Genomic DNA, 10,532 nt, shown 5'->3' on the forward strand with positions numbered 1-10,532 from the left:
GTTTCTAAACTTTCCCCATTGAGCCCAAATCTGTAGTAAGTAATTTTGCTGCAGAATTATTGTATTCACATAAATACATAGAAGTGGAATTGAAAAATAGAAGTGTTTAAAAAAATTTTAGCTGTACCATCAAGTGGCCTGGATATACCAATTTATACTCCCACTGATACATTGGAAGAATGCCCATTTTCTTGCACAGGTTCCTCCCTGGGTATTATAAGATTTGCTAATATAATGTTATTAAAAAATATATACTTTTTTGTCTTCCTTTTGCAATTTTTAAAAATAATAACTTTTTGTCTTTTATTCAAGGAATATAAATTCATTTAAAACTCACAATGCATTAACTGAGGGTTGATGGGGGGTGGGAGGGAGGGGAGGGTGGGGGATGGGTATTGAGGAGGGCACCTTTTGGGATGAGCACTGGGTGTTGTATGGAAACCAATTTGACAATAAATTTCATATATTGGAAAAAAAATAAAAAAAAAATAAAATAAAACTCACAATGCATTGATAGGCAAAATAAAATAAAAGTAGCATTGATAATATAAGGAAAAAAATTTAAATTTTATGTATACATATATGCATATATAAATTTGCATTGTTTAATGCATACATAATTATGTTGTATAATAACTCATATATTTTTATATATTAGATATAAAATCATAATTTGCATTCTTTCCTCTTTTTTTTTTTTTACCCATCCTTCCACCCTTTTTCCCCTATGGTAACCAAGTTTATTCTTTATAATTAAGAATCTGTTTCTTGATTTCTCTCTCTCTCTCTTATTTTTCCCTTTGTTTCAAAACCTTTAGTAATAAATTAGTCTTGAAATATTTTTATATTCATTTTTTCACATCATTTAAAATAGTCTTTGAATATCCATTGTGTATATGGATGGATTCATTCTTCCTGCATTGATAGCTATTTTCTATGTTTCCAATTCTTTTTTAATTTCAGACCACTGTGTTGACTACTGTTTACCTAATTTACAGTCCATGTTTCTGTAGCAAACATGTCTAGAAGAAAAAAAGCAGAAAAAATTATAGACCAGTTTTCAGACCATATGGTCAAATTTCCAGTTGTAAAGTAGTGTCAACTTACACTAGGATTCTGTTATTTCTAATCTAAATGTGCACCCAGTTCTTTGCACAGGGCTCTGAGCTGAGTATTAGAATTTGTATTAAACTTTGTTATGTTTTTAGTGGAGAAAATAGAATCCATGTTTTTCAATTTTACCTGTAATAACATTTTTTAAAATTTCTGTCTGCTAGGCAAACAAATCGTAGAAAAAAAAACATTATTTATTTTTAAACAGAGTGAATAACATGGAACACAACCATAATCCTATCATGGTATAAAGACCACATGTAGGGGTGCCTGGGTGACTCAGTCAAGCGTCTGACTTCAACTCAGGTCATGATCTCGCAGTTCGTGAGTTCGAGCCCACATTGGGCTCTGTGTGGACAGCTCAGAGCCTGGAGACTGCTTTGGATTCTGTCTCCCTCTCTCTCTGCCCCTCTCCCACTCATGCTCTGTCTGTCTCAAAAATAAATAAAACTATTTTTAAAAAATTAAAAAAAACACTTAAAATTTGGTTGTATTACCTTTCACACTTTTAATTATGCATAGACATAGATGTATGCACTGACGTGTACATATTCATAACTATCCAATAGCTTTTTTTTTTTTTACTAAAATGCCACATTAATATAAATCCATGTCAATTACTATTACACAACATTATTTACAATAGTTACATAGTATATTATGGTCCCTATAGTAAGCCAGTTGACTTAACTAGTGGATTTTTGTTTCTAGTTTTTTCACATTAAAATAAAAACTGTTAGAAGACTATTATTGCAGTCATACCTTCATACACTTTCAGGAATATTTTTCATACATTTATTAGAAATCTAACTATCAAATCACACTGTCAAAAAGACTGTGAGATCATTTCCACATTAACCCTCCATAATACATCCCAGTTTGCAATTTCATCCATTGTTCAGCATTACTGTTACTTGTAATTCTTTTTAAACTATGGGAAAAAGATGGTTCTGAAGACAAATAGTTTTTCAACTTATTTTCAAAAATATTAAAATTGTTTGAGTCAAAATATAATGATCTTATATAATACTCAATTTGTGTCAGGTATTGTTTTATGTGCTTCTCATGTAATAACTCATTTAATCCACACAACAACCTCTATATGGTATATAGTTTTTTTTTTTTACATTTTACACATGAAGTAACTGAAGCACTTACAGCCCAAAGTCATACAACTAGGACATGAACCCATGTAGTATAGATTCATAGTTTACTCTTAACCACTAAACTATAATGAAAAAAAGACATAATGACTGTCCATGTGTTTTTATATCTCCAAATCACTTTTTCTTATGTTTATGCAAGCCAAATTTGACAAAAATATATTCAAATACTTTATCCTTAAATATTTTATTTAGCAAAACACATCTTTAGAAAATGAGAGAATGATGTCATCAAGATGGTGATGTAGGTTGTTTCCATCTTTCAGTCTAGTTACAGGAAGGCCAATTAGCAATCATACATTGATAGGACGTCATTAAGGGAATCCTAAACCCTGAGGGTGAGTCTGAAGGACCCCCCAAACTGCAGAGACCAAGAAGGACCACGTTAGAAGTGTGAGAGGAGTGGCTATACTCTGACAGCATCTTGCCCCAACCACAGGCTGGCATAGAGTCACCCTGAGAGGGTTCCCTGGACTTAAGGTTTCTTCAGTAGGAAAAAGAGAATCCAAGGTGGACAGCCAGTTGCCCCAGTGTTATGGGATGTTTCCCAGGAAGCCCACTTGGATCTTGTTTCATGAGGATCACAGGGAGAATCTGCGGCTCAACCACTGGGGATCAGAGATAGAGGAGTGAAGCTTACAGCAACGAATGCTCAGACCTTGGCAGCTACATTCCTGCTTGCAATGATGCCAGAACAGAGATCCCAGCCAGTGGCTCTGCCCATCTGCAGAGCTAAGCTGGTGGCACTGTCTGGCTAGGGAGCTCAATTGGCAGTTATATTGGATGTGGGTCTCCAGTCAACAGGCCGTACCCACTATGGAAACCATTCTACTGCCATACCTAGGTTAGGACGCAAATTCACATCCCTTCTCAACTGCTGAGGGGAGCCTCCAGTCACGTCCTTTGGGAAGCCTAGCCAGAAAACACTGGCAGCTGTGGAAGCTACCTTAGAGCTCTGCTTGGGCAAGGAGCCAAGCCAGAAGCTCTACTCAACTGTTGAGCATAGTGTCTTATACCTCATAACCAGGGAGCCTGAACAGTAACCCTGGATAAGCATGAGCCCAGCCCATTATGATACTACTGAGCTACAAAGTCCAGCCTACACCCCTGCTTGATTTCTGAACACAGCCTGTGGCCTTGCTCAGGCAAGGAGCCCAGATGGTGACTCTGCCCAATTGCAGAGCATAGCCAAAAGAACCACTTTATGAGAGAGCTTGGACAGTGACCCCACCCAACCACAAAGCATTTTTTACAGTCTCAAGCCCACTCAACTTCATGATGCAGCTGGAGGTCCCTCCTAACCAGATAGTCCAAGCAGGGACCTTGCCCAAAAGCAGAGCATGGCCAGTGACCTCTTGTGACTGTGAAGCCCCACCTGTGTCTTCACCTGAACATAGAGTCCAGTCAACACACCATCTGGTGTAAAAGCATAGCCTAATACCTCATGCAAGCAGAAGAAATTGTGAAGCCAGGCCCACAGACTTGCCCAATTGCAGAGTCCAACCAGTGGCACAACATTGTGAACACTGCAACCCCACTTGACCAGAGGTGATTGCAGAGCTCAGCTAGTGGCCCCATTTGACCACAGTGTATGGCCAGTAGCCTCGCTCAACTAGAGACCCTCAAGACAATCTTTGCCTGCCCATAGATGCTACCAGCTGATCTATCCAGTGCCTCAACCTGAGCTGACTTGTAAAGGTCTTTCCTTGCTGAAGCAAAGCTGTAAAATATTGAAGAGCAGATCACTTACTTGAATGCGCAGATATTAATGCAACGAACCAAGGGTCACAAAGAATCAAGTAAATATCACACCAGAAACTAATTAAACTCCAATAACTTACCTTAAATAAATGGAGATTTATGTATCTATGTATGAACTCTCTGACAAAGAGTTCAGAATAAAACTCTTAAGAATTTCAGTCAACTTCAAGAACACACAGACAACTACATAAAATTAGGAAAACAACATATTAACAAAATGAGTCCAACACAGAAACAGAGCCAGAAAAAAAAAAAAAAACAGAAATACTAGAGCTGAAAACAATAGTGACTGTACTAAAGAATTCAATAGATAGCTTCAACAGCAGATTTGAACATGCAGAAGAAAGAATCAAAGAGACAGAATAGAGAGTCTGGAGATAAACTCACCAATATACAGTCAATTAATATTTGACAAAGGCACCAAGAACACACAATGGGGAAAAGATCATGTCTTCAATAAATAGTGTTGGAAAATTGGATATCTACATGCAAAAAAAATGAAACTGAACTGCTCAAAATTAGCTTAAATGTAAGACTGGAAACCATAAAACTCCTAGAAGAAAACTTAAGGGACTTGGTCTTGGCACTGATTTTTTGATATAACACCAGAAGCACAGGCAACCAAAACATAGACAAGTGGGACTCGATGTCAGACTAAAGAGTTTCTGCATAGCAAAGAAAACAACCCAGTGAAAAATCAACCTATGGAATGGGAGAAAATATTTGCAAACAATATATATAATGATAGATTAATTTATAAAATACACAAGGAACTCATACATCTCAATATAATACAAATAAACTTATTAAAAATATAAAATTAAACTAATTAAACTTATTGAAATGGATAACAGATACGTGAAAATATGCTCAACATTGCCAATCATCAGGCAAATGAAAATCAAAATCACAATAATATACCACCTCATACCTGTTAGGATAACTATTATCAAAAATACAAGAGGGGTGCCTGAGTGACTTGGTTGAGCATTTGACTCTTGATTTCAGCTCAGGTCATGATCCCAGGGTTGTGGAATAGAGCCCCGTGTCAGGCTCTGCACTAAGCATGGATCCTGCTTAAGATTCTCCCTCTCTCTCTCTCTCTCTCTCTCTCTGACCTTTCCCCACTCATGCTCTCTCTTTAAAAACAATTTTAAAAAGACAAGAGATAGCAAGTGTTGGCAAGGATATGAAGAAAAGGAAATCCTTGTACACGGTTGGTGAATATAAAGTGGCACAGACATTATGGAAAACAGTATGGAGATTCCTAAAAAATTAAAATAGAACTACTATATGATCTAGCAATTCCATTTCTGGAGAAAGGGAGAGAGATAGATGATAGATAGATAGATAGATGATAGATAGATAGATGATAGATAAAATCAGTAACTCAAAGAGATATATACACTCCCATGATCAATGCAGCATTATTCACAACAGCCAAGACATGGAAACAACTTAAGTATACATCAATGGATGAATAAACTAAGAAAAAAATACATATATTTATGTGTGTGTGTGTGTGTGTGTGTGTATACACACAATGGAATATTATTGATCCACTTAAAAAAAAAAAGAAATTCTGTCATTCACAACAACATGGATGAACCTGAAGGACATCATGCTAAGTGAAATCAACGAGGCAGAGAAAGACAAATACTGTATGATTTCACTTATATGTGGACTCTAAAAACAAAACAAAACGAAAAAAACCACAAAAAGATAAACTCACTGAAACAGAGTAGAATGGTGGTGGCAAAGGACTAGGGGTATGGGGGAAATTGGGAGATGTTGGTCAAAGGATACAAAATTTCAGTTATAAGATGGAATAAATTTTGAGAATGTAGTGTACAGCATAGTGAATATAGTTAATAATGTTATATAGTACATTCAAAATTTGCTGACAGTAGATCTTAATTATTGTCATATAAAAACAGGTAGCTATGTGAGGTAATGGATGTGATAGTTAACTTAATTGTGGTAATCATTTCACAATGTATATGTATATGTATATTATATCATTACGTTGTATAATTTAAATTTTTTCAATGTTTATTTATTTTTGAGAGAGAGACAGAGTGTGAGTGGGGGAGGAGCAGAGAGAGAGGGAGACACAGAATCCAAAGCAGGCTCCAGGCTCTGAGCTGTCAATACAGAGCCTGACGCAGGGCTTGAACTCACGAACTGCAAGATCATGACCTGAGCCGAAGTCGGACACTTACTGACGGAGCCACCCAGGCACCCCATTACCTTATATTCTTTAAATGTGTCCAGTTTTATTTTTCAGTTAAACCTCAATAATGCTGGGAAAATATAAATAAAATTGAATATCTTCTGCGATGTGAAAGTCACTGTTAAGAGAATAAAAAGGCAAGCCATAGTCTAGGAGAAAATATTTGTAAAACACATATTTGGTAAAGATCTTGTTCCAAAATATTCAAAGTTCTTAAAACTCAAAAATAAGAGAACATCTCAATTTTAAAAATGGGCAAACGATCTGAACAGAAAACTCACAACCAAGAGGTTAGAGGGCCTATAGCTCCATTATATTGTTCTTAATATTAGTGAGAGTTATTTGCTTGTGTAGAGGCCAAGTGCAGGCTTCCCCAAGATGGGCTATTTTGGCATGAAGATTATTTTGAGTTAGAAAGCAATCAAGGGGCGCCTGGGTGGCTTAGTTGATTGAGCGTCCAACTCTTAGTCTCAGCTAAGATCATGATCTCGCGGTTTGTGGGTTTGAGTCCTGCAATGGGCTCTGCACTGTTAGAGAGCAGAGCTGTCCCTCTTTCTGCCCCTCTCTTTCTTTCTCTATTTCTCTCTCAAAATAAATAAATAAACTTTAAAAAAGAAAGCAATCAAAACCCAGCAGATTCAGGAAAAGCTCTTTACCTCCCCCACAACTGCCTAAAAAGAATTTAGATAAAGGACCTACTCTAGGAAGAGAGCTATCACCATAGATAACTATCTTATGATACCATCTTATGATATCTAGGTACCATTGACAGGGAGGAACCAGCAAGGCCTGTTTGATCAAAATCTTCTATGTCCCATTGTTTCTGAGTGGCCCAGCACACATTTGTTTACCAGACATTTACTCTTTCATCTTCCTGTGAATTGTATTCCTTCCCTTTGAAGTCCCAGACCCTTACCTCCTATCTCCTTATTTCAGAATGACATATATACTTCATCTTGCCTGCCTGTCTTTAGAATTTCCATGTCTGTGTGGTCTCCCTATAAGTATGAAATTAAATTCGATTTTCCCGTTAAAAAAAGAATATATACAGATAACAAGTGAGTGAAAAGACTGTTAACATCATATGTCATTAAGTAATTGCAAATGAAAACTATAATAAGATACTATTATACATCAACTAGAATGGCCAAAATCCAAAATACTTACAAAATTGAATTGTAGCAATGATGAAGAGAAACAGGCACTATAATGCATTGCTGCTGATGATGATAAAATATAACAGCTCCTTTGCAAGACCATTTGGCAGTTTCTTACAAAGCTAAACATAGTCTTAATATAAAATCAAGCAATAGTGCTCCTAGATATTTACCAGAATAAATTGATGACATGTCAACACAAAACTTGCATGCAATTCTGTATATTGGCTTTATTTGTAAATTCTGAAAGCTACAAACAACCAAAATATTATTCAATAGGTGAATGGATAAACTCATACAGTGGAATATTTTTTTAGTGCAAAAAAGAAATGAATCACAAAAACACATGGAAGAAACTTAGAAAAATACTACTAAAGCAGCCAGTCTGAAAAGGCTACATACCGTGTTATTCTAACTATATGACATTTCAGTAAAGGCAGAGCTATACAGATAGTAGAAATATCAGTGGTCACCAGGGTTCTGTGGGAGAGAGAGAGGGACGGATAGGTAAAGTATGGAAGGATTTTGGTGGAACTATTCGCTATGAGACTTTAAAGTTGCATATATAATATTATGCATTAGCATTAGTCAAAACTAATAGAACTGCTCAACAAAATGAAAGAAACTTAATGTAAAGTATTTATCTTTGTTAATAATAATGTATCAGTATTGATTTATGAATTGTAACAAATGCATGACACTAACACAGATGATAAAGGAAACTGCATAGTAAGGCTGTGTTATATGGGAATACTCTGGACTATCTGCTCAATTTTTCTGTAAATCTATAACAGTTCTACTCTATAAAGTCTATTATTTTTCTCAACTGAGGCTTCTATGATCATAGCAGAATAATCCTTATATTAAAGATTATTAATTTGATACACACTGTCAGAAGAAATCATAGATAAAAGCATCTTGAAGATTTTTTTTATGATAATGTCCAGTTGCCCTCTATCATGGTTGTAGTAATGCATACTCTTACTAATATTGGGAGAGTATTCATTTCCTTAAACAAACTTCATCACCACTCTATATCAAAATTCTTTTCAAACTTTATGAATCAGATTGTCTTAAAATGATAGCTTGTTTCATATACTTTAACTTTTTTTTTAACATATTACATGAGAATAGGTCATTGAAGAAAATTTTAAAATACAGTAAGAAAAAAGGACATTCACTAATGATTTCATGAAAAAATAGTCACAATTAATTTGTTTTGCATAAGTTTGTGATTTCATATGAATAAATATACCTGCTGTAGCAAATATAGGATAGAAAGGTGGACACTTTTATTTTTCTCTAGTTTTCTTTTTAGAATGTTACAGAAATTTTCCATATATATTTTTCCACTACTCACTGTGATCTTGGACATGTCCATTCTAAAACATTATCTTCTCCATCTGTAAAATGAAATAGTACCTGAAGGAGTCAAAATTAATCATATATACAATAGGTTTTTTAAATGAATGTTACCAGATGTTTTTGTTAGAAGTTAATATTGGGAAAAATAAGATAAAAACAGAGAGGGAAGCAAATCATAAGAGACTCTTAAATATATAGAGAACAAAATGAGGGTTGCCAGAGAGGTGTTGGATGGGAGGATGGGCTAAATGGGTGGTGGGAATTAAGGAAGGCACTTGTGTTGAGTTGAGCACTGGGTGTTATATATAAGTGGTGAATCGCTAAATTCTAGTCCTGAAACCATTAGTACACTGCATGTTAACTAACTTGGAGTTAGATAAAATTTTTTAAAAAGTTAAATATAGGTGGTCAAACAGTGAAAATTCTATCACAACAAAGATTGAATTTTTAAATGGAATTGTGAATTTTTCTGTGTATCCTTTAATTTCTATCAGTTTATGCGTCATATACTTTGAAGCTTTGTTCTTAGATGCTTACACATTTTATGTCTTCTTGGTGAATCGGAAGTCCCTTTTTGACTTTAGTAATTTTCTTTGTTCTGAAGTCCACCTTTTCTGATATCAACATAAACACTGCTTTTAAAAATTAGTGTTGCACGGTATACAATTTTCCATCTGTTTAGTTTTTTAAGCTACCTATGTTATCAAATCTGCAGTCAGTTTCTTATAGAAAACATATAACTGGATCATTTTTATTTTTAATATACCTATGAATCTCTGTCTTTACTGTATTTTGAACATTTGAGTTTCAGGTAAGTAATGATATATTAGTAGTTAAATTTGTTATTTAATTATATGCTTTGCATTTGTTTCCCCTGGTTCACATTTTCTCTAATGCACTTTCCTTGCCTTCCTGTGAGTTTCCCAAACATTTTTAGGATTTCATTTTGATTTACTTATAGTTTGTTTTTTTCTTTAGTATTTCACCATATATATATATATATATATATATATATATATATATATATATATAACTTATCACAGTATACTGGCATTAGTGTTTTACCACCTCAGGTGACATGTAGTAAACTTAATTCCTTTTTTAAAATAATTTATTGTCAAGTTAGCTAACACACAGTGTATACAGTGTACTCTTGGTTTCAGGAGTAGATTCCCATGATTCATTGCTTACATACAACACCCAGTGCTCATCCAAACAAGTGCCCTCCTCAATTCCCATCACCATTTTCTCCCCTGCCCATCAGCCCTCAGTTTGTCCTCTGTATTTCAGAGTCTCTTATGGTTTGTCTCCCCCACTGTTTGAAACTATTTTTTCCCCTTCCCTTCCCCCATGGTCTTAAGTTTCTCAAGTTCAGAGCCAAAGCATTAGAGAGTGTTAAAAACTGAGAACAAACTGAGGGTTGATGGGGGGTGGGAGGGAGGGCAGGGTGGGTGATGGGTATTGAGGAGGGCACTTTTTAGGATGAGCACTGGGTGTTGTATGGAAACCAATTTGACAGTAAATTTCATATATTAAAAAATAAAAAAAAAATAAAAAAAAATAAAAAAAATAAAAAATAAAAAAAAAAAGTTTCTCAAGTTCCACATATGAGTGAAAACACATGATATCTGTCTTTCTCTGACTTATTTCACTTATTATAATGCCCTCCAGTTCCATCCATGTTGTTGCAAATGGCAAGATTTCATTCTTTCTCATGGCCAAGTAGTACTCGATTGTATA

This window comes from Panthera onca, chromosome X, assembly GCF_046562875.1.
Source record: "Panthera onca isolate mPanOnc1 chromosome X, mPanOnc1 haplotype 2, whole genome shotgun sequence".
Lineage (NCBI taxonomy): Eukaryota > Metazoa > Chordata > Mammalia > Carnivora > Felidae > Panthera > Panthera onca.